The following is a 24,162-nucleotide window of genomic DNA, read 5'->3' as shown; positions in this document are numbered from 1 at the left end:
GCCGAACCAGAGGAGGAGCAGCAGGGCCTAACGTTCTCCTTAACAAGCTCATCAAAGCCCCGAATTGTCTCGTTAACTAAAGGGCTGATCAATGGTGGTGTTAACATCCTGGGTCAAACAACTGACATGTGAGATGATTCCTCTGACTTCAAGGACATTTTATTATGTTTTTTTTTGTTGTTTTTTTTATCTCCTTCCACATTTTCTTGCTCTGCTCTTCACTAGTTAGGACCACGCCCCAACAATATTTGAATTAAAGGTTCAATTCAAATATTGAATTGGTACCTAGAATGAGACACGCAAGAGGTATACGCCACACTGAATAAGAGGGGCTGAGGGAGCGAGAGAAGAGAGAATGAAGGGTTGCGGAAGGAGATGATGTAAGATGTAAAGGGAATATTTACATACCTGAATAACTATCCAGTCAGAGTGAACAGAGGTGAGGAGAAGGGGAATATTTCTGCCCCCTTAGTGGCTGAAGATACAGAAAAGCTGCTTTCAGACATGCACTCTGGCCAAGACCAGTGTTGATCTGTAAAAAAAAACATGTGATCTCCGCTGAGGAATTAATAAGTTATTTTATGCTCCTGTATGATGCGCCACCCCTCACCTGAATGCTCCGATGATATTTCTGTTGTTGTGAACACGTCTGAACAGAGAATCTCCTGCTGTGTTGTTCATATGTGAAAGGCGAACTCCGTAGAAAGTCCGGAGCCCATTGTGCGGACATTTTCTGGAGTTTACGTCTGAAAATGGCTGAAGTGGCTCAACCTTCAGTGTTTTAATGGGTTGAGCTAGGATGAGTGGCCCCCTGTTCTATTTACATCTCCCTTAAAAGCATCTGGCTTCAAATATGTGTCTGCTGAGAGCCATTTCATTTTATCCTTTGCAATACCCATTGCACAATATATACTCAATAGAAATGCGTATGTAAATGTGAGAATCTGTTACAGCTTTTTCTCATCAGCTACATTTCCACAGATCTTAAAAAACAACCTAAATCTTACTGTGAAGTTTCTTTCAATGCACTCTGTGTTTAACTTGACAGTTATTGTATTTATTTCCAGACAACCTCTAACTGCAAATCAAATGTCATCCCCCTGCATGTGGGAAGACCTTCCAGACACCACATTTGCAGCTTTCATTCAATTTGTGCGCCAACTGTATATTCTACAATCATTGTCTGATTTGCCATGGCAGCAACTTATTATACAATCAGTGACTGGGACTTTCTTCCACCCACAATAAGCAGTTGACAAACAGCTTAGAAGTTGGAGGATTTATCTGATATCAGGAGGTTTACTAAGGAATAATCAAAACGTTGGGAGCTGCTCTAATTGGCTTTGTTGCAGTAAGTAGCTCTCATCAATGTGTATTAAGCAGGACTTAATCCTTATTTTTTCTAAAGAGTAGTTAAAGTATAAGAGCACACTGAGAAATTTAGAGGCTCCATGAAAGTTCGTAAAATAATGTTTTAGTCCTTAAATATGCAAGCAAGATTATTTTATTAATAGAAAAAGTGCTTTGCTTCGTCGCTTCACTGTATCTTTACCTTGCTTTCTCTCTATTCCTCTCACTTGCTCGCTCTCTCTGCGACGGCAGCGCCAGGAGAATTCCTGCTGTGTCGCTGGGCCATCAAAGCTTCAGTAAAGTTTCCCTCGCGGGCAGGTAGAACACTTCATAGTTTCAGGTGTAGCTGTGCGCCTTGTTCGAGCGTCATGCAGTTCTCTCTTTCACTCCCTGTGCACCTGTCTCATGGGCTCTGTGGTGCATGAGAGCAAACTGTGCGCTCCCACATGGGCGCATGAAGCCCACCCCACCACTGCTGCTGCTGCTGCCGCCTCAGATCGAATGTAATTATGGAAACTAAGACGATCCTGTGAGTCACCTGAAACGGAATGGCGTTCATGTAAAGAGCAGATCTCAGGAATAGGCTGCAAGAAGGGCACTCAGTGAAGATTTCAATTAACGGGCCCCCTGTGGCAAATCATGGCAGCGTGATATGGAAATTGTACTGAGTGCAGCAATGACTCATGCTCTCTGTGCGCAGAGGTGTGACATTTTGGCAAAGGTAATAGGTTACACAACTTGTATTTTTCTGTAATTGTTTTTAATGAGAAAGCTTTTCTGAGTGATTTTTGTGTGTGTACCACCATGCCTGAAAAAAAATCTGTGGAGAAACACGTTATTTAGATATTGAGTAAACAGCCCGTTTCTATTTCTGATTCCAACATACCGGGTTTTTTATGAGCCACTCGTCCAATGTCAGCTGGGATTAGCACAACCCGCCCACTGACCCTTAAAGGATGGATGAATGCTCAGATAAAAATGAGAATATGATTATAAGTATTGGAGCTTAGTGTCTGAGCTCAGTAACTCACCAGAGTACAAGTCATATTTCTCTTTCACATTCAGTGAAACGTCCGCCCTGTTAAGTATTGACCTACAGCCAGAAGGCAATTGGAGTTTGGAGCAATAACATTAATGATAATGTTTTACTTAAGTATCGCAGTGACCTGTGACAGTGAGCCAGTCAACCAACCAACACTGATAGAGAATCATCACCCTCCATCCCCCCTGGACAGGTCGCCAGTGTGTCACAGGGCAACACATACAGACAAACAACAATGCACTCACACATTCACAAGGACAATTTAGGGTCTCTAATTGATCCAACCTCAATCTGCAAGTCTTTGGACAGGAAACTTCTTGCTATGAGGCACCAATGCTAACCACTGTTCCACCGTGCCGTACATCACTGATGAATAATCAGCTCAATGGAATGGCGCCTTTGCTTTTCCATACTGTTACATATGTGTTATTTCAGCCTCTCAGCTTACCTACACAAAAACATTGGGAGCAAAGACAAACAGCTAACCCAGCATGGCAGCTCTTCACCAGCACACTGACCAAAAACCAAGGAGTTAGTTACTTCATGCACCGTAGAGCAGGACAAGGTTATGATTGCATCGTTCTTCTTGTGTTCACCTTTCAATTCATCTCCAACCCTCTGTCTAGTCTTCCATCTTTTATTTCTCCATCCTATCAAAGGTTCCAATGTTTTTCTCTTTATTTCTGTCTTAGGATATCAATGTCTTCTTCTATGAAGAAAAAACAATTACTATGATAGGACTACAGTACAAGTCATAGAAAAAAAGAGCGTTATAAACACACACACACAGGGATGCCGTTTAAGTATCCATTCAGGCTGAAGGAAACAATTTGTAGCCATAAATCAATAGCAGTTGTGAAGGCAATGAGGCAGAGACCAGGACAATAGGAAGCAAGGGATAGAATAACTGAACACACAGACACACACACACTGCACCAATCTGTGGTCTGATGTTTTTCAGTTTATGATTCATGGGAAACATTTTGATCTGCTGGAACAGTGTTTGCCCTAAAGGGGGAACAAGAATTGGGGTGAAATCTTTGAGGAATCATGGATGATGGTTAAAAGTGTTCGATCTTTCCGCCTCAGGCCAACTGGCAGGTGAGTGCTGTAGAGGACTTGCCACAAATCCTCAAATTTGGGTTCTCAACAGACAATGTTTAGCTAAGAACCCTCACTGTCCAATAGCCAGGTCCCTGCTTCATGTTTCAAACCTCATCTCCTTTTAGCTCCATATTAACTAAGCCAAATTATTGTGGACCTAACGAATGCCCGTCTATGCACTTTTGCATTACAGTACAGTATGTTGAGTAAAGGACTGCTGTGTGCTTGTGTGTGTATTTATGTGATATTGTCCTGTTCTGTCACAATGAGTGGTGGAGTCGGTGATACATGGGTATCCTTCGGCTTATTCTCCGCTCCCACGCATAGACCTGTGTGTGTGTTGGAATAATGTTAGGATGAGGAAATAAACACACATAAATCGAATTTCCTTTTTTAAAATGTAGCTAAGACCATGAGAAGCTGTACATGACAGTTTGAATCTCAGCATTCAGCCCACATCACCTCTCTTTCACATTCCCTTATCAATATTAAAAGCGACCATGTGGCATGACTTATAGGGCTATCTCTCTCCCTCACACACGCCTACGCACAAGCAGATGACACACAGGTGACCTCCGGTACCGGTGCTCTCCTCCACGCCGGTTAGCCCCTCAGGGAGGCTCTGTGCCGGGGCATAAATATTCAGACGGGTCCTGGGCTCTGACAGGCACTGCATGGTGATGGCTTATGTTGGAACACAAATTCATAGCTACATCTCCGTCCCCGGGAGGCTTGTTCTTTTTGATTCACCATCATCCATAAACCTTTTGGGCATGTTGTGTCCAGGGGGGAGGCGGGGAGGGGGGTCATGAAGATAATGGGGCAGTCATCGACATCGTAGACAGACACGTAGCATTACTTCACCGGCAAGCACGATGACATTTTTCCCACTGGCTTTGGAACATGTTTGAATTTCAAAAAAGCAGAGACCACAGCCATACACACTCCAATGTGGGCTGTGTGCTTAAATGTTGCAGCACCACATGAAACGCACATATTTACCCCAGTGTTCTTGTTGGTTTTCATTAAACTGCATTGAGTCAACATTGTTTCTGTCTGTTCCTCTGTAACATATGACAACATTCTGCCTTTTGGCTCTGTCACAATCAGCGGGTATATGCAGATTTGTAAAATCATTGTAAGCCCGGTTGAATAAGGCGATTGACATTTTTACCATTTCCAGTAGAAAAAGAAAGTTTGCCTTATGTATGTTGTATGTTTTTTCCAGGTGAGTCATGTTCGACGGCACTTTTCAACATTCTGCTGGAAGTATCATTCAAGAATCTGTGTTGCATTTTGCATGAAACATAGCATGTTTTCAAAAAACCATATGTCCACAACCCTTCATGGCTATTTACGCGCCAACGCCTAGAGTTCCTCATGCTTCATAACATTGTGCAGCGTCAGGACTTGACAAAGAAAATAAAGAGGAAGAAAAATAAATAATCACATTCCCGCTGCAAAAGCCACAATGTTAGCTGGTTGTTTGACCAGTGGAAAAGGGGCTGTAGGTACAAAAGCCTGTCATGACATCCAGTCACTGGTGTCTGTTCACCCTCTTGCTGCTCAGCTGGCTGAGTGTACTACCGATGGTTGACAGTGTCCAGTCATGCTAGCAGCTCTGCAAAGTTGTATCTGAATGTCACTGTCAGTACATATGTGATCAGCAATATGTTCAGTGACAATGTTGACACAATGTTTTTCATGTTCATCATCTTAGTTTGGCATGTCATTAATGGTAATGAGCACTAGGGGCACGACGATCCATCGATATAGATTGATACATTGATGACAATCAGTGATCAATGATCCAAAATCATTGATTCAAAGTCAAAACAATGATCAATATCGTCATCTTGATGAGACACTGATGGACGTATTTGACTGATCCCCCAGGGAAGCTACGACACAAGACAATGAGCTGCCATCAAACTAATGATAATCACACGCGATGACATGTGCACGGACAGCGTGTGGAGCTTCAACTTGTTCTTCACGTGAAATGTCTTATTTCTGTTTGATAATAAATATGTATGTCCTGAGGTGCAGTGGATAGAAATGATGCAGAGGGATTATGCTGCATTTGCTTTTTAGTAAGTTCAAACTGTTCAAATAATTGAGTCTCTAAATACGAGTGGAATTTTACACATTATGGGGAAACTGACAGTTCACTAAATATCTACTAAAAGTGATTTATTTCTCTCAACAATATGAGGCAGATTACACTGTAGCCACTGCTGCTGAGTTGTGAGTAACAGCAGAGACGATCTACTGCACTGGTTCTAATTGTTTTTCTAAGAACCATCCATTTACACACCCTTATTTATAAATATAGGGACTGTGATCAAAATACAAGAATTTCCCTTTAATGTATCAGGATTTGTTATATAGAATGTGATGTGAAAGCTAAATGTGTTATGTTTATTTCAATTATAAATAATTGTAGAATCATCATAGGCCGGATAAAAAACTTTCAGTTAATCAGTTCACTTCTTACAAACAGTCTATTTTAAACACTTTGATTATATTTAAATGTCTGGACTCAGAGCTCAGAAATTAAATTTATAAATCATATTCCAACTGCTTTTTTGAGTTGAAACAAATGTAATCTACTGTGTTTCAAAGGTATATGATGTTACATATTTGAGGGCGCATGAATCTAATGAAATGAAAATCCTATTGAGATAGACTTTGTGATTTCAGCAATTATCACATCATAGTCCAAAGAAACTATAATATTACATCATAATGAAACTTGTGATTTAATCCCAATGGGTGTCCATACCAAATTTTACTGTCATGGCCAGAGCTTTTTAATAAGCTTCAGAAACTGAGTGTTTGTGATGCAGAAGAGTAACAAGCAGACATTTCAGCGGAGGTTTCCTCAGTTATGTAGGCTCTGATGTCTTGTTTATTGTCTAGAAACCATTTAAGTCCGAACAAAACATTGTGCCAGCCCATCTAGTAGATGTTGGGATATTTCACTGGATAATTAAAAACTTTGACCTTTGAACGTCACTGATGGGGCCACGTTACAAGGTCACAGGATCACCAGTGTCAGTTGGAAACAGTTTCCAGGGACATTAAATGTCTGGACAAACTTCCCAGCAATCAATCCAATGGGTGATGAGATATTTCAGTCTCGACCAAAGTGACCAAACAAGTGACATTTGTACAGCTAGAGATACGTCACTGTTGTGGCTAAATCCAGAGACAAAGCTTTTTTATGCTCACTCATCTAGTTCATTTCTCTATTGTAATTGGTCTACTTGTTAAAGATTGTCCCCCCCTAGAAATCTGTGTGGTAATTATCTTAACCAAGGACTTTATGTTTTGTTTTTTCTGTCTGTTAGCAGGCATATGCAAAAACTACAGATTACCACAGAACTTGGTGGAAAGATGCAGTATGGCTCAGGAAAGAGCACATACATTTTTTGTGTGGATCAGAATAAATGATCGAATCTTATGTCAACAGATTCTCAATTTATGCACGCACAAGTACATTGCTCTCGAGCAACAGATTCCGAGTTATAGGCACACATAATAAAGAGTGAAAGAGAAGCTCTTGCGTGAGAGAAAAGTGTACTTGGTGTTACTTGAGGTCGAACTGTCTGTGTCGATGGTAAAGAACTTCATGAATGACACTGCTATCATGCACTCCGCAAATAGGGCTGCACACAGCTATATAGTGCAAAACACCAAGTTGAGAGATCTGACTCTCAGAGTGACCTTCTAACTTGTTTGCTATGTAACTTGGTGGAAGGTGTGGTATGGTTCAGGAAGTTACTTTTGGAGCTGATCCGGATCAGGGGGTTAGATCCAGCAGTTTGGTGTAGATTGATTGAATTTAAGGGGACTGTTTGGCCGATGCGGTGGTCGGCACTCTACTGGGTGCCATTGTGGTTTGAAATGAATAAAAATGAGTGACGATTAAAATATCTACAGATAAGATAATGAATAGTGTGAACTGTAGACCAGACTTGAGACTTGAATTTGCTAAGATGCTCACGTGATCCGATGGTTTTCGACTTTTAAATGTTGTTATTTATTCCATATGTGTGTGTGCGCCCAATTGCTCTCTGTTGGTGGCATTTGAAAGGAAAGGTGCAATCTCTTGCTGTGAACATATATTCCATTCCTTAACAAGTGTATATTTAGAACTTTAACACACGTCAGCTTTCTAAACGACATTGGATTTTACTTCGTTGTGCATAAATTTTATAAATCAATGTCATATTGTTCACCACTAGATGTAACTAAGATATTTTTAGTCCAACAATACAGCATAATAATTTTTTTAAGTAACTAAGACAGAGTCCAGTGAAAATCAAAAGAGAAATTCATTAGTAAAACTCATAAGAGTTGTCGTATTTTATTGTTGCACAGAAAACCCTTTTCCTAGAAAAACATCACAAAAGAAGAGGTATCCTGGGGGGCAGGGACTGCAGTTGACTGATTTCAACATTCTGCTGGAAGTACCAGTAAAGTACCCTTGCAGTGCATGTGTGAATATGAATGAATATCTCAGAGGAACCTAACTCCGCCGACTGGGAATCACAGGCAAAGTGCACATCACAACTGCCTTAGAGGCAGTGTTTTCTGAGAAAAGCTTCTTGAGCCTTCACAGTCGAAGGAAAAGTAAAACTGTGCAATTACAACGCCTTTAAAACTAAGACTCATTTCCCTGTGTTTGTTTATGGCGAGTGGTTTCCATAAATAGACTGTATAGACTCTGATGATGTGATGTCAGTGGCACAAAAGTCCAAGTGTTGATGTGATTTTATTATTGAAGTGAAACCTTCCGTTCAGCAAGGCCCCAATCAATTCTGCTTAAGATGGTAATTTTCTCTCTTTTAGCGATAGCAATCACTCCCCGCTCCCTTCTCTCTGCGGGCAGCAATTTGTATTCTCGTCGTCTCTCCTCTGTGGCTGCGACAATTATCCCCATCTCCAATCAGACAGGGGGGAGCATCCAATGGGAGAAAATCTCGTTAGACTGATTTAGGAAACCCTCTGTTGACTGTCAACACTGTGGAGAATATCAACACACACACACACGCCGCTAATTCTCTCAAGCTGTCATGGATCATTTTCTTTAGAACTGAAAATGCTCTCGTTTAAGTATATAAGCTCAGACTTTTTATTTCTAATGCAAAGAAAGATGTTTAAATATAAAACATTTTTTGAATCCAGTCTTTTGTAGAGGGCATTCAGAAACTGGGTTCTGAAGAAAAACGAAAAACAATAGTGAAGTTCTACCGCCCGTGGTGTGTTGTGTAGAGCTCTGTGCAAAGCTTAACTATGGGCATTTTATTTAGGGCCAACTGTTCTCACCAGGGTGCAGGAGCTCATGAGAGAACAACAAAGAGCAACATGTCTGAATCGGAAGGAGTGTGATGCATATTGGATTTTTTTTTTTTTGTCTTGTATAATAAGAAATCATAATAGAAAACAACTGTTGCACATTGTTATAGTCAAACAGCTTAACGGCATATGAATCCCCTTCCTGTTTACAAAGCTGGATATTTAAATTCTCAAACATTATAGCTTATATAATAAGTGATGGAGCTGCCATATGTTGCGTCGCGGGTTAATGGCTCTTGCAGTGTCTGAGTCTTGGGTTTGTTTTGAGCCCTCGACTGAACTTTCCTGGCTCTTATTACTAAACTCTCTCTGTTCTGTTTGACTTGAGTCCAATGTAGGTGGTACAATAGGTGTTTGTGTCTGACGTGGGGAGCAGTCTGTGACATCATTTGCAAAGAATGCAAATGATGAAAAATATTGCAATAAATGCAGAAAATATGATAGTGTAAAATATGAATTAAAGACCTATTATACTTCTCTCTCTCTCAGCAGTGGAGGCGCATTGCAGAAACAACTGATAATACTAGATGTTGGATCTCTGTCTGTCTCACACACACACACACACAGCGTTTGGGCCAAAGGTTTCATTAACATACACAAAAAATGAAAATGAAGCAGAAACTGATCTGTTCTGACTCTGATCTCCCTCACTCTGTTTTAGTATCAGCGAGGCACTTAACACACAAACAGTGCAGTCTGAGTGGTGTGTGTTGGTCTGTGTGTGTGCACCTTTGTTGTATGCAAGAGATTTTAATTTAATGCAACTGAATAATCATCGAATACATTAATGGGAAAACTGGTCCATCTATTATCTCTTCAACAGTTAAGATCGGAATCTATACCCACATCTTCCACTGCGACCGTCAATGGATGAGTGGTGCATATATTGGATGGATCTGCCTACATAACCCGAGTAGGTAGTACAACAGCTAAGTTGTAGTTCTAAACTAAAATCTAAACATCAAGTAAAAAGTCGCTAAAGCAGTTCTTAGAACTAAGGGAAACTACAAAGTCAGGTTATATTTCCCAGTGGATTTGTCACACATGATGGTCAGACATCTTTACCCCCCCCCACACCTTAATAGGTAAGTCTACGTCCAACTGTCTCAGAGTGTAACATCCAGTGGTTTACTGATTTTCAGGAGAGAATGGAAATGTGCATTACCCCCATCTTAAACATAATTGTGTCTGTACCTCTTCCTATGGATTCACTTCACCACTGAGTGTTCAGAACAATCAATGCTATAATAAACTCACTGATTAAATTCACTGCAGCCCTGATACTGAGCTCACAGCGTTCACCCGTATGTCGGCAACAGGCACGATATAGATGTTATCTTGAGGAAATAATGCAACACACATGTCAAGATTGCATTATGGTCTACTGATCAATAAATCAGGGTATATACATTTACAGAGATACAGCATTCTAGTTTATTAAAATCGATATGAGCACCCACGTACAACATACTATGTGCATTACTTCTCCTGGGCTGTTAAGCAGTTACAGCTGTGATAAAACAAACATGTGGAAGCAACAGAATAATAATCCTGATAACACTGAACAAAATTAGGTTTATCCAGTTAGACTTGGCTGCAGTTAACTGTCTCTGGTCTTTTTCTGTCATCGTGACTGTTACACGGGGATTAGTGGCACTACTAGTCAACAGTCTATTCAATTAAAACAATTTTTTCTTTATTTAAATGAAAAGATAATTGGTTTAACCTCATGGACAACCATTGAGAGGAGTCATTGATATTTAAGTGTCATCATCATCATCTCATTCAATTTCCAGAGTCAAATCTCCTCAGACCTTGAATGTAAAAGGTCTCATGTAAAAACATATTGGACGTGTTTAATAAGATCATATAACTGTGTTCACATGTGCACTAATAACCTGGTTTTTATCATGTTGGGGAGAAGGTGTTTGCATAGAACATTGAATAATCTGGTAATTCACATCCCAGTATACATGATATGTACAAGTATCCCAGTTATGTATAACTGTGTGCCGTCTACGCAGGCGCCTGTGACATTTAAAGTTACCATGGTTACACCACCTACCAGCAAATTTGATTCCTGTATGGTGGCTATTGAAAATGAGGCCACTCTATTAAAAGCCAGCATTGCATTGTGGATTTGGATTTTCCACCTTACTGGCAGCAGTGGGAGGCGAGAGCGACAGCAAATATTGAACACGTCCTCCACTTTGGCCGGTGTCGTGCTGTCACTTCCACAGTGCATAACCAGGGCCCAGTGGATGAAGATACGCAGCTGTGACTGGTGGGATCAGGTTGTCATGATGGAGTTCAGTGGGTTAGGGTACAATATTTCCGTATGAGTAGAGTATCCTTCTACCGGCTGTGTGTCACAGTTGAACCATTTTTGAGAACGGATGAAGCCCCGCCTGTGCAGGCATGTTCAGAAACTCGATGTTTACATGCACCGGCTAGTAAAATTGAGTTTCTCAAACCGAGACAAGGGTTTATTCAGGACAATGAAATCTGGATATGACGTTTACATGCTTGAACACAAAAATGGGAAAGTCCAAAGCCCTGATAATAACCGGGATACTACTGCACATGTAAACACAGTCAACCTTTGAAAATTATCATTGCTACATGTGACTTTATCTGATCATCAGCATTGTCTGCACTGGTTTCAGTAGGAGCATAGTCTAAAAAAAAATATTTCAAAAAGTAGCGATTTTAGTAGCACTTTGTAGTTTGGCTTTCTTGAAGAACATTGTACTTACTTCTTGTTGTTCTGGGTTTGTACCCTCATGGTTGAATGCACATCTTGTAGGTCGCTTTGGATAAAAGCATCCACTAAATTAAATGTATTGTAATTTATTGCATAAAGATGCAAGGTAAGGTGTAAGGTTATACCGTATAAGGAAGCGGGACACCTCAGTGTCAAGCGTTGTTTTGTGTATGTGCAACTGCTATAAACAAAAGCTGGAATATGTCTGAAAGTGATCCAAGCTGTCACTGAGCACTTGAACTTTCACTCACAGGCATCTCATCATATTTTATCCCAGCTAAACCGAACAGAGCCAAAATAAGAAATTAAAATGTGTCCTAACACTGGCAGAGACTTCTGTGTTCCAGCCAAAAGACTTGACCTAGATTATTGCAATAAAAATATCAGTTTCAAAGAAGAGGTCCAAAGCCGCACCGCTTCACTTTATGCAATGTTTTGGATGTCACAGGGATTTCCACTTAAGTCTTGGATCCTTTCCTGTGCAGCGTAGAAAACTGTTTAATCTCGTCCTCTTTACCTCCAGAGGACAGTCCCAGAGAGAACGACAGAGATAATAAAACACAACTATTCATTCATTCATTCTCACAAACAGAAAAACTTTTGATATGTACCGTCAGTCTTCACAGTGTATAGGTGTGGGTTTCTTCTTTACTGTTTGTTTGAATTGAGAATTTATTTAGAGCAGCCACAGCTGGTGCCATGTTCAAGGACTAAAGTAGCTACAGAAGGAATGCATTATTTATCAGATAATAACAGTGTCATCCTCTCAGCATCTGAAGCAGCCAGACAGGTATCTGTATGAATTAGCCATGATACAGTTTATACATATAAATGAGAAAAGTTGAAGAAATACTTCTTAATAAGTAATATCATGTTTTCTTGGATAAGTAATATCATGTTTTCTTGGATATTTAGATATCCTTCATTTCTCATGGCCAATTTGAAGTATGCTTCATTATGTGGGGTAATTTCAAATAAATCATATCTATGACTATATCAAAATATAAACCTGTCCAAATCTGATGTGTTTTTAAAATGCATATTAAGGGAAAAATAAACATGAACTAATGCTCCACAGACATTCAATTCTCGAGAAATAACAGGCCAACAGTGATTCTTTTCATGAGCAGCCTGTCTGAGGTGCTGAACCACACTTCTATTTCTGGTTTTAAAGTTCACATATTTATGCTATAACAGTCTTAGGTGACTCTTAGATTTGTTCAATATATGGATTTTGAATGTTTTATGCATCTGTTGTAAGCAGCAGACAACCTACTCAGGCTACATAATTCAAATGATTAGTCTGAGTAGCACTTTTAAATTCTAAGAAAACTCCTGACTGACATTGGTCCCTGGGGGCCTATGACCTCTTGGGGCCTGATCCTGTATTTCCTTTTCGGTTTGTTTCATTTAAATAAAATAAATAAAAACAGTAGTGGGTAAATACTGAAAAAGACAAAACGTAATTTATTTATTTTGTAGATTAACTGAAAATGATTTACTTTAAAATTTGCAATTTGGAATGAAACCCAAATACAGACAGCTGCTGCTCGGCAAACATGCAGGTGTGTATGTTTGTGTTTGCGTGAGTGCGAGAATGTGTTGAAAAATAAGACAAGACAAATAGTGATTGCTTTGCTAGCTGCATCTACGTCATGATAATGTCGATGAGTCAGGTGCTGACTGGTAGTGAAAGAGACGGGACGAATTAGAATTTGTGTTAAAAATCTGATGTTCCACTTGCGAGCCTTCAAGGCATTAAAGGGCCCATATTGTGTAAAATAAATTTTCTGGGCTTTTACTATCTGTAATTACTTTAAAGGTGTCAGTAGGGACCCTCAATGTATGAAAATAGTCATTCTGGACTTTTTCACTCACTAGCTGGGTGGGGCTGAGAGACGAGTGCAAAACGAGATGTTTTGATAACATATTTCTTAGAATGGACTATCAGTCCAGCCTCCGAACCTACCACCCCCGCACCACCCCTCCACACCGAAAGCAAGGAGGGATGCAAGGAAGAGAATGTGTCCCTGCACATTGCTCCTAAGAACGTTACTGTTCGAGACCAGCGGTTACGATTTATTTCTTCTGACGTGCCGCGTCGGTGTGCTCACTACGGTTTCTCGGGACTGAAACTCCGTACTGTAACTCGGGACGTTACTCCTTCATTGGCCAACTGTCCTGCTAAAACTTGAACAAACACGAGGACGGTGTAACTTACCGTTCTGAAACATCATGTTGTAACCGGCTGGTCTTCTATATCTCTATCGAAACATACGACGTGTGTTTCAGCTGTGTTTACAGCCAGAGAGATCGTCAAATTCGCCAGAATGAGACCGGTGATAGGCCTGGTCGCGTGTCACTCAAAGAGCAGTCAGCCAATCAGAGGAGTGGCTCAAGAGGCAGGTGAAAACAGCCAGTTCTGTCTGCAGCTTCAGAGAGGCAGAAGATAGGACATTGAAATACACATTGCAGCAGTTTTTTCGACTTTAAACCACTGATATATCATAGGGGTACCAACGCCTCAAATTAAATCCCAGAAAGGTGTAAAATATGGGGCCTTTAAGAGCTCAAAATCCCTGGTGTACACCACAACTATTTACCATCACATCAGCAGGTTACAGGTACATACCTGGTTCCTATGCCCATATATAAGGTCCATGTTTAGTGTTATGTGTCTGTTATTGAGTCTGGATGTGAACCAACAACAAGCAGATAAGCAACAACCAGGGAGGATTTAGTATTCTGCAGTCCAGGTTGAAATTCACAGACAATTAATTCAAATGGAGGTTGTCTACTGTGCTGCCTGTAGAATAAGTATATGAAAACATAATTTTGATTATCCATCTCATGTAAATGATTGTGTCACAATTTGTGTGAAATGAATAATACCACCAGGAGTGGAGCCTGCGGCTTAATTTGACTCAACCTGTAAATAGTAATAATATGAGTAATACCTGATGCAATGACAATATTTTAGCTCTGCAGGCCTCACTGGGAAAAAGGAGACAACAGTGTTTAGCTTTTAATGTATTTGTTTTTTGTGTCTGGTCATGATACACCTGTGTATCGATTTTTGTGAAGATCGGTCAATGTGAACTCGGGGGCGCTGTTGAGCCATTTTGCCACGCCCATTTAAAATTACTCCAGAATACGTACATTTTCACCACTTTCAAATTTTCTGCAAAGTTTGGTAAGAAGTTGAGCAAAGCCCTCGAAACCAATTAATTTGCCTGAAAAAAAAATAATAACCAGATATCTCTGGTTTGAAGCTCAACTGAAGAGGATAAAAACCCACTGGTGCCGACCTCCAGTCTGAACCTCCAGGAGACATTTGTTCCAAACCTCAAACCATAGAAGAGGAATGAAAAGAACTTAGTAATTGCGTAAAGTAAGAACTTAGTAATTGTTTTCAGTGTTTCTGAATGTATGTTGCTTCTGTGGTTCACATGATTCAATCAAAATTAAAATCGAATCTTGTGACAGATACACTTAAGAGATTAACGGAGCAAAAGTAACCTCCACACGGCAGTGGCTTGCAGGACAGCGTGTCGAGGTCCTGTTGGGCTGCATTGCAAAACTGAATCCTGCTGACGAAGCATTGCTGAAGGAAGGAGTAAATGACTTCAGCGGTATTTTTTCCACTCAAACGCTGCGCTCAGCTGTGGCTTGGGCCTGCAGCTTTCATCAACCACGACTGTAACCCAAATTGCAAGTACGTTGCTGGTGAGAGAAACATTGCATATGTGGAAGTGATTCGTCCGACCTCACCTGGGGAGGAGTTCACATGCTGCTATGGAGCCAGCTACTTTGGAGATGGAAGTCAAATGTGTGAATGCTGCACCTGTGAGAGGAAAGGAGAGGGTCACTTCAGAAACAGAGGTGTTTGATTAAAACACTTTAATAATAAGGGTTCTGGCTTTTCTTCACACCTAACCCTAACCCCTGAAAAAGTTTATATTGTTTGAATGTACTCCTTTTTCCATGGTTTTAACATTGTAAACACTTCTTAGACCCCCTAAATCACATATCACTCCAAAACAAGACTGGGTTGTCAAGATGGTGAGTAGATATTAATAGGGAGTGTTATTTTTAATTATCCACAGACGGGCAAATTGTGCGGATTGTGTTCAGTCACATTCAAAAACCTCAAGCAACACCTGCTGGTGTCCCACAAAGTTCCGAGTAAACAGGAGTTCCAGCTTCTGATGCAATACGGAAATGCACGGTGAGATTGAGAAACGTTTTTTCATAATTATACCTAGATACACCGTTATGCCTGCACAAATTATTTCTTTATTTCCTACCACAGAACTCCATAGAAATTGACATGCAGAATATGTGACAAGAAACAGCTTGTCCGCCTCGACAAGCACCTACAGGAGACACACACAATGGCTTCCGCAGATGTAAGCATATTCAATTGTTTTTAATTTGACAAGAAAACTTCTGTAAGATATGTTGTAACTAATGTTTTTTTCTACTTAAAGCCTGTTAAATGTTACCAAAAGTCATTCTATGTTAATAGGAGCGAGACCCTATAATGAAGGTGGCCAAGAGGAATGCCATTGTTCTGGAGCTCGCAGAACTGCGGCAGTCTGGCCCAGATGTTCCAATGGTCTCGACCTTGGACATATCTGCTACTGATGAACTTGGTACTTTGAATTTGTGTTATTACTTGTGATTCCCTATTAACAAGGGCACTGATAAGAAGGCTTACATCATCACATCTCATTGAATTTTCTATCCAACTATACACATTAAACTTGAGCTTTCAGCAGTATAGATTTTTGTATGTCTGTAACAACCACAAATGTTATGATATAGACTGAAATTTGGAACCACAGGGTTTAAGTTTGCAATTTGTATCTTTCACACTTCATTGGAGATCACAGTCCTCAGCCTGTTGAGTTCCAGGAGACAGAGGAGGATGACTTACACCTCAGGATGTCAGAGAGTGATGACACATCCTTGGCTGATCCTTTAGTGTCGACCAGTTCACCCCCTGTAGCGCAGTCACAAATGTCATCTCCCAGTCTCCCTTCCACCCCTGTGCAAGGGTCGAGTAGTGCAATGCCAAAGCCGTGTGGCTGCAGCTGTACATGTGACCAGTTTGGACAAAGGTTGCAGCCGCTAGAGATGAAGGTGGAGCATCTTATGGAAACACTGCCACAGAACTTGCCTCACACACCTGAACCCAACCGGGTACCGCCGAGTGTTCCACTTTCAGCACAAAAAGGGAAACAGGTCGGCAAGGGGAGGAGGCAAAATCATTTATTTGGTAAGTTTTCCTTTTTTCTTCCAATTGTAATTTTGGGGAGAGAGGAGACAGACAGTTACACTTACTTGGTTCTTTCCCTTTTTCTATTTGTTTTTTGGGGGGGATTTAACTATTGTTTTACTGTTTTGTTAATGCAGAAAAGATACTTGAGGACTATGCAAAGTTTCGCCTGGGGCCGAGAATGGGGAAAAAGGACCGGGACAATGCGCATCAAGCCATGCGCACCATTTCTTCCTTTACATGGCCGCTGGCCTGCCTGTAACTAACATCTTCCACGACCTCAAATTCCTTAACAACATGGAAAAGTTGCGCACGTACGTATCTTTTGTGTCATATATTTCTTGATCAAAAAATGATAAGTTTCAGAGTTATCCAGGCACAAATTATTTTTTCTAATTCTTAATTATGGCTTCCTTTTACCACAGATGGCCATCATACCTCTTAAAGAAGGGATATGCTCCAACAACAATGAAGAACATGATAAACAATGTTCTCATGTTCTTCAAACATATTGAAAACTCATTCCAGAAACAAAGTTGGCTTAAACCGGCCGACTTTAAAAAGATCGCATATGAAATGAAGAGGATCCAGGCTGAGGTCCAGAAAAAAAGTGGTGGTCCACCGGCAAAAAGTGATGTGACATAAGACAGGTAAATGTTGTCAATGTCTTCCAGTCTGGTAATGTGTACTTTCGAAACATAACATAGAATGTCCTGTACATATATATATACACATATATATATACACACACATATATACATATATATCTATATACATACATATATATACATATATATCTATCTACATATATATCTATCTATCTCTTGTCATCTAAAGAAAGTTGGACTTGGAACCTCATACATTAGTTGTGCATGTCCCACTGTTTTCACAGACAATCAGGTGAATGCGTCACAAGAAACTGAGTTTTTGCTGGCTGCCAGGAAGAGAATTCCTGAGTTGTTTGGTAAGTAGACTTCTTCAATCATATTGTATTCATTCTTCTTTGGTAGCTTACATTCTTAAATATCTGTATTTTAATTATATATCGTGGTATGTTTTGTAGAACGCTAAGCCCATGAAGGGTCCCAGATGGCTGACCATGTTAAGTTCACTGGCTTTATAATGGGCTATTTGTCCATTGTGAGAAGCCATAGATCAGTCGTTCTGACCAACATGACTAAACAGAATGTCCTCAACTGTCAGGTTTGGTCAGATGGAAATCGGTTCCAGGTCATGGTTAGTATTTTTAAGCAGGTCATACTGTTAAAACATGCCCTCCAAAACACAACACTCATCTCTCACTGTGTTTTATTTCCCAAGGTTGATGATCACAAAACTGTGCGGTCCTTTGGCCAGGCTGCCTTTTGCCTAGACAAGACAGAATTTGGGTGGCTACGACAGATAAGCCAGGGAAAATGCTGTGTGAGAGGTAAGGACTGCCCATACGTTTTCCACACCTCACTCGGCCTGCAAATCGCCAAGCCCGCCAACATGCTCAACACGGCATGGCAGGATGCCGGGATGACAGGGAAGATTGATTTTAACAAAATCAGGAGCAGCGTCTCCACACAAGTAAGAAATATAACCCTAAAATAGAATTTTAAAGTTGTAATCTGGCCATTTTGTATTTCTTTGTATGGGTTTCCAGGCAAACAATTTTCTGTTGGAGAAGGAGAGACGGCAGGTGGCCAAAGCCATGTGCCACGACCCAGACACGGCAGAAAGGTTTTACGTGGCTCTCCCGGACAAGGAAACATGCTACCAAACAAGAGAGCTCAGAATGAAGGCTCTCCAGTTGGCCACTGGAAACTCATCTAAAGAGGACCAACCCAGTCAAAATGCTGCGGAACCTCTGTTGGCCAGTATTACAAACACAAGCTCAGACAGTGACGAGCCAATTTGTGACGACGAACCCGACAGCAGTTCACCACTGTCTCCTGAGGAGATGAAGCTGATGAAACGAAAACGGGGTATGGATGTTTCATCATCTGATGAAGAACACCTGGAAGGAGAAAGAAGCACTGAGTCTGTAATCTCCACATCAATATGCTCAGTGGTTGTGGACAGGATTAAACCATCCATTTTTAAATACTTTAATGAAAAAAGAAACACACCAGAAACCAGTGACTGGTTTGCCAGTGGCTTCAAATGTTCCTGTAGGCTTAGGGTTAAAGTTAAATACTGAGTACGAACAGCGGTTCTGGAAAGATGTGCAAATTGTTGCTATTTTTTTTTTTTGAAGATTTCAACATAATATATATATATAATAATAATAGTTTTAAACCCTTTTGGATTCATTGTTGTCATTTACATTGTTATTAGAAACTTGTTGAACGTGTTGTTGAAATGTAAATAAAAAAATGTTAATCAACCCCAACACCTGTTTGTGAAGGCCCTATGTTCTTTTTTTCAAAAAGGCTTCTCTCCCCGACTCTGCTTTCCTCATCATATAAATTATTTCACCAAGAAAGTAAAAAAATAGCAATTAAAAAGAAAAAAAACTTCAAATCTTATGGGATCGGATTTTAAAACAATTAAACAAACAGCAACAGGACCCTAATTAAATTTCCAGAATGACCAAATTCATTCTTTAATCATATAATACTAAAATCATTATCACAAAGAAGTTACAAAACAATTGGATTAGAGATAAAAACCAAACCACTTTTATGAAAAAAATGTTATTCTTTAACAATAAATCAATATTTTACCCAGACAAATTACAATTGCCACAAAGATCTAACTCATTTCAGATTGAGAAAAAAAGCATTTGAACTATATTACCAAAGAAATAAGTATAAAACACAGACATGAAACTGAATCACTTACAGGAGAATTAGAGAGAAATGGGGAACTACTAAATCAAATAACTAACACCAATGGATTCTAATTAAACTTCTACAAGGTTTAAATTCACCTAAGAGCAATAAAAAACAGGGTTAGGATAGGGGAACTGAGCCCGCCTCCTGTTGAAGGTGGCGGAAAGTGCGCGGTCCTTCCCCCAGGGGGCTACCTGGTCCCAGTTTCGCTGTTTTGGTTAGAGTAACCCATTTTGTGTGATTGTGTTTTTTAATTATTTATTTATAGATGATTTATAGTTACTTGTACAGTCTCCTTGGTTATCTGTCTATAATGAAATATAATTTATAATAAGGATGTAATAACACTTTTTTATATTTATTAGTGAGATATATGTAATCAAGTGTGAAATATTTTTTGTTAAAAGGTCAAATTTATGAAATTAAATAAACAACACAAAGAAACAAACTGAAAACACGTGACCTTGTCACTGTGTTGCCTCCTGACTATGTTTCGACCCTCTTGGGTCTTCTTCAGGTCTAATTAGGCACGTGTAAAAGCAAAATATTTCTATCTGAGGCTGTGAAGTCCTTCCACTACAACGTGTTCAGAGCAAGAGTGAGTGAGGAGACTGAGGGCTCCTGTATTTATAGGCTGCCTCTCACAAACTCCTCCCCCTTGTCGATTCCACTGTGATCCTTTACTTCTATAACTGTGAATAAAAATAAACTTATTTATATTATCATTCATGATACCGTGTATCTATGAATATATTATATTTTATTGGACTTAGTGATATAATTATTTATTTATATTCTATTTAAAATAAAATTGTGACTTGTGATTTTAAATGAATTTCGTATAGATAAACTGTGATTGTTTTAACTTACATATCAAATTGCATGTTATTTGAGTTGTCTACATCCATGTATTGTTTTTGTGATAAATCATGTTATTACTACTTCGTGACGTCTACGAATTGTCTTTTTTTTTATTGAATTGTGACTTGTGATTTTAAGCGAATTTCGTATAGATAAACTGTGATTTTTGATTAGTGTAATTTGGAGAATATGTTGTACAGAATATCTGGACTCACTGTAGTCCATCCCTCATTGTTTTGGTTAGAGTAACCCATTTTGTGTTATGTGTGATTGTGTAATTTATTCATTTATAGATGATTTATAGTTGCTTGTACAGTCTCCTTGGTTATCTGTCTATAATGAAATATAATTTATAATTAAAGCCCTCAAAAAGCCCCTTCTTTTGCCGGAAAAATAATCAAAAATATAAATTAAAAGATGTATTAAGAGTTCTTATGGTGTTTATAATATTAAATTCCTCCAAACCTCTACTTGTTTCTCCTCCTCTGCTCTTCACTCCTTTTATTGTCCAATTTTTCATCCTCCTCTTCTCCTGCTGACTCAGCAACTTTTCATGTCTCATTTCCTTCATTCTTTTCCTCTCTTCTCTTCTCATTCTTCTTCCCTCACATCCCTGACTCTTCACATATAACCAGAAGGACCCTGATCTAAAGATTCTGCAGATTCACATGTTTATAGAGATTCACACTTAGTAACTACAACGATAACAAGCTGGTTATGATTATCATGATAAAATAATACAGTATTATATGTGAATTTCGAGCTAGACAAAAGTTGTATCATCTTCACGGCTCTAACACAAACACACCACACACCAGATTTAACTGAAGAATTAGTAAAAGACTTCGGGTAAGAGTCAGATTTGTCTTTTTTGACAGCAGCACTGACTTATTCCTCATCTGTCTAAAGAAGAGCCGATGGCAGGGATTTGTTCTGCTGCTCGCAGTATTTCTGGAATAGTTTGAGTTAGAAATCTCAGCTGTGAACCAGGGACTTGAGCTACATCTTGTTCTTGTGTTTTTAAAAGGTGCGTGTTTGTCTAAGACTGAGTTCAAAACACTAGTATAATAGCTTAACATTAATTCAGGCATTTTTAGATTGTCAGTAATTGGTCTGGAGTAAAGGTTGTGTACAAAACCCTGGTCATTAAAATGTTTCACTTTCCTCCTGTCCACTGTGTGTGAATTTGTTTTACTCCGTTTCAGATGTGTGGTACAAACTGTCGGGCAATGATCACTAATACCAAAGTCAAAAACACCACTGGCAGATATTTGTCAGGTCGGTTTGTCAGTATCTCGTCAGTTAAGCTTGACTAAGCAGAATCCTTGAGGTTGGAGTGAGAGAGATGTGAAACAAGCTGTTAAATGATTTTAGATGTTTTAAGATTGATGGATGCTGAGGTCTAAATTAAGATCACCAAGACTGAACACATTATGATTCATTAGTAGTGTATTTAATTCAGCCAATTTATTGATGGCGTCTGTAGACACCAATGCCTGTTATTGAATTCTGAGGTTATAGATACATTTATATACATTTGAAGGGAAATACATTTAAAATATCAATTTAAATTTAAGTCAGTTAAAGCACACAGAGAGATGATGTTACATATTAACATCAGAGTAATTATACGTAATATTTATATATTTGTTATTATTATTATTTATATTCATGATGTATATATACTGTATATCTAAGTAATACTGTTCAATTGAAATTCAGATCATTCAAATCACTTCAAACAGTTTGTGCATTGATGTTTTTAGTAAAGGTCAAATGACAAAAACAACAGTCCTTTGATCCTTAGATGTCACATTTAGAACTCTTTATTGGCTTTGATATCAAAGCCAATGTAGTCACATATAAAGGAGCAACATTTCTCAGCAGAATCAGACTCTACGACCATTAGTAGACGACAGCTGCACGAGAATCTTCTCTCTGACAACGTCCTTAAACCACGACAGACGACCGTCAGTAGACCAGCGCTTCACGGCCAAAACTACTTTACAACTACTTTTCTTACAATGGATCACCTGCGGTCATCCAACATGGAGACGACCAACTTGTCAGGGTTTTGTATTTGTCAATGTTTAGTTTACACCGTTTCCAAAGTGTTTTCAGTTTATTAGTACCTCGTGTTTCATGTATATTCTTGTGCTTATGTGTTTCTGTGTCTCTGGTTTTCCCACTCCATGTTCTGTTTCCTGTTTTATTTTGTAGTCTCTGTTCATAGTGTTTTTTCTCTTCACTTCCTGTTTTATTTTGTTGTCTGGGTTCTTGTGTCTCGTGTCTAGATTTACTTCCTGTCTGTGATTGTCTGCACCAGTCCTCATGTGTTACCTGTGCCCAATTGCCCCTGCCTTCCTTGTGTGTGTATTTAAGCCTCTGTGCTTCCCTTTGTCCTTGTCGGATCGTTGTCGTATGTCAGTTGTGTTCTCTGGTCTGTCGTCTGTTAGTTGTGATCTCCTGTCCTGATCTCCTGTCCTGATCTCCGGTGTTTTTCGTATCCTGTGTCTCCTAGGCCTCTGCATCTCTGCATCTCCTGTGTAAGCCTCCTGTGTGTTCTCCTGTGTGCTTTTGTTGTTTTGTCTGTTAAAGACTCGTTTTTTTGCATTAAACTAAACTTTTTGTTAATACTCTGCGTCTGGGTCCTACTGCCTCACACATCCTGACAGAACGATCCGACCAAAAAACATGGACCCAGCAGAGATGATTTCTTGGTGTACAAGCTGTATTCAGCGGGCACCCAGTACCAAGCAGAGACTCGGGAAGAGATCTCTGTTTTTCTCTGAGACGCCACTCCAGTTCAGTCAGACAACTCACGTTTGAATGTTTATTCAACAGTAGAACAGGTTTAGTGTTTGGCGTCTAGGCTCCGACTTAATCACTCCCCCATATGATACACAGGAATGATGGGAGTGATGAGCTAATACTGTAACCCCCCGTCGGAGCCTACAGGTGGATGCTGGGGTGGTGGAGGGGCTGAGACAATTGTCTGTGATACTGCGTAGTAGTTAGGAAGCAGAGAGAGGGATGGGAATTCCCTCTGCTTAAATAGACGGCCTAATGAGGTGGATGAGTACTGTAGATGGTAGTGGCGAGTGAAGTGTGTCACATGATGAGTGTCACGCGATTGAAACAGCGCAGGTCGAGTTGCCTGCCAGAACTAGCTCGCCGGCGTCGCGCCATTTCCGGCGTCGGGGATCCCGGCACGGACCACTCCGCTTCCTGTTCTGCGCCGGACGGTCCCGGCAGACGCCACTCCTGTTCCGGCGTCGGGGGTCCCGGCAGCAAACATTCCAGTCCCTCTTCCTCGCCGGAGGGTCCCGGCAGACGCCACACCAGTTCTGGCGTCGGGGGTCCCGGCAGCGTACACTCCAGTCCCTGTCCCGCGCCGCAGGGTCCCGGCTGACGTCACTCCAGTTCCGGCGTCGGGGGTCCCGGCAGATGCCACTCTAGTTACGACATCGGGGGTAATTATTTTGTGATTACTTCAATATTTGAACCATGAAAACAAAAGAACACTAAGCAACTAAAGCACACTAGTATACAGTCCACTCGCAGCCGGCGCTGCTCG

General features: G+C 40.1%; 1 long non-coding RNA gene across 1 annotated transcript in view; it reads left to right on the top strand.

The window, feature by feature from the left end:
- Window positions 1-20,747, top strand: part of LOC117755953 — a 29,924-nt gene extending 9,177 nt beyond the window's left edge. The window contains exons 2-3 of the long non-coding RNA XR_004612702.1: window positions 1,612-1,623; window positions 20,252-20,747. This is a non-coding gene — a long non-coding RNA (uncharacterized LOC117755953). The remainder of the gene's footprint in view (window positions 1-1,611; window positions 1,624-20,251) is intronic.
- The last annotated feature ends 3,415 nt before the right edge of the window (window positions 20,748-24,162 follow it).

This window comes from Hippoglossus hippoglossus, chromosome 22 (genome assembly GCF_009819705.1).
Source record: "Hippoglossus hippoglossus isolate fHipHip1 chromosome 22, fHipHip1.pri, whole genome shotgun sequence".
NCBI classification, from domain to species: domain Eukaryota; kingdom Metazoa; phylum Chordata; class Actinopteri; order Pleuronectiformes; family Pleuronectidae; genus Hippoglossus; species Hippoglossus hippoglossus.
This window is presented reverse-complemented; position numbering and strand designations above follow the sequence as displayed.